The sequence below is a fragment of the Gavialis gangeticus genome, unplaced genomic scaffold (genome assembly GCF_001723915.1).
Source record: "Gavialis gangeticus isolate Ggan-Ray unplaced genomic scaffold, GavGan_comp1, whole genome shotgun sequence".
NCBI lineage: Eukaryota > Metazoa > Chordata > Crocodylia > Gavialidae > Gavialis > Gavialis gangeticus.
This window is the reverse complement of record NW_017729032.1, coordinates 181,535,869-181,537,703: the sequence shown is the minus strand read 5'-3', so window position 1 is coordinate 181,537,703 and position 1,835 is coordinate 181,535,869. Positions and strand designations below refer to the sequence as shown.

Below are 1,835 nucleotides of genomic sequence, written 5' to 3'. Positions count from 1 at the left end.
CTCTCTCCCTGTGTCTTATCTGAAAATCAGATGCTCTTCTGGAAGATTATTTAGTCAAATATTAAGTTGTTTGGGTCTGTATAGGGTAAATAGTTGACACATAGTGGCCTGCGACTAGATGAGCTTGTGGTCCTTTCTGGCTTAAATTCTGTGATATTATAAAAACAATAATACTTTTTACTCTTCATGTGGATGAAAAGGTTGTCTTACATCTCCATACATCCAGTATATTAAGAGTTTAACTCCATTCCCCAATACATTACATTTACAATATGAAAAAATAGCCTGAGATCCTAATATGAATATATGAAACATCTGAAATGTTTTAACAAATTTCAGGTGTTCAGTAAGAGAATTTTTGGAGGAGCTGCTGCAGGTTTCTTATGCATAGGAAAAAAAAAGAAAAGAAGTTTGCATAAGGTAGCTTACTGGAACATGCATCTAAATTGAAAAAAAAGATTCCTTCCAGATTTCAGCAATATGATTTTCATTATAAAAATCACAAAGCTATAATTAGCTGCTTCAAAAAGTCACTAGTATAGGATTTAATGACTAGATTTTTATGCAAATTTAAAAGACATCAATTTACTAGAGATTCCCAATTCCACCCAGCTACAGCTGCAATAAGGCAATCTTTTAATTATTCACTGATTTATACAGCATGGAGAAAGCCCAAGAGGAAAGACTGATGACAGCTTTCCAGATGCCTTCCGCTCACAGAACTGATTTAACACAGACTAAATACACACTCAATTATTGACAAAAATGACAGGCTTAGATAGTTTTATCTTTCCTAATTTGTTAGGGCTAAATCCAAGGCACACACTAAATCTAAGTAACCAGGCTTTGCATTGAGTGCAACACAAATGGGAATAAGGACCCCTCCACCCCCACTCCATTCAGTATGCAGCTACTACTGGGGGAAGATATGGGACTACTGGCTACTTGCTGGTCCACACATTTTGGGATTTTAAAAACAAAAACAAAATAACCCTCCCTGACCCAGAGCAAATCACAAACTGCATGGCAATGTCCCTATCCAGTAACTACTTTGCTGACCCACTCCTGTGTGTGAAACAAGAGTCACTATTTTAAAAATAGCCATTACCTTAAAAAAAGGATTGGACACTTTTTTGCACCATTTTTTCTGGAGACACCCAAGTCTTTAGCATTGTGGTTCCTTTCTTGATCCACTGCATCTGAGTCTTACTATTTGGACTTGTAGCACCAGAATGAACTGTTCTGTGAAACTCAGTCCCTCGCTTCCCTCTCTGAGGTCATAGTGACCATAAAGAGGGGGAAACTGAGGCCCAGAAGGAGTACTACGTACTCACGCTCTTCTTTCCCAACCCATACTCATCCCAGTGCAGCTGATAGGATTTGGTTACCAACCTCTCCCACTCCTACTACAATGTTGCCTAACAAGCTTTGCCCTTGAAGAGTGGCTGGCATAAAACCCACACTCATTATGTGGTGAGAGTGAATATAAACAATGTTACAGCAATAACTTTTGCAGCAAAGATTTTGGACTGATTAAAAATGGAACAGACTATTCTCGTTAATGAGCTAAAACACTGGGATGTTTCAAGCATCCCTAAAGAAATTATTAAGACTTAGACAACCTAAGGGGAAAAAAAAGAGGATTATCTTGGTAAATATGCACCGGGCACTCCGTATTTGCCAATTGCTGTAGTGTTGGTGTTTCTAAAAGCTTCAGCTTGGAGGCATTACCTCTCACACATGCTTGCAGCTCTCACAGTTGCAGGAAAAAAAAACAACCTTTAAAATTGTGATCTTATCAAACCCTTCCTTATAAACCAGAAGGCAAATACTGC

The 1,835-nt window shown here is 38.2% G+C and overlaps 1 protein-coding gene across 4 annotated transcripts in view; it reads right to left on the bottom strand.

Moving 5' to 3' along the window:
- The window catches only part of CDKL5 (cyclin dependent kinase like 5), a 174,801-nt gene that overhangs the window by 15,025 nt on the left and 157,941 nt on the right, over positions 1-1,835 (bottom strand). The gene's annotated exons all lie outside the window — the stretch shown is intronic.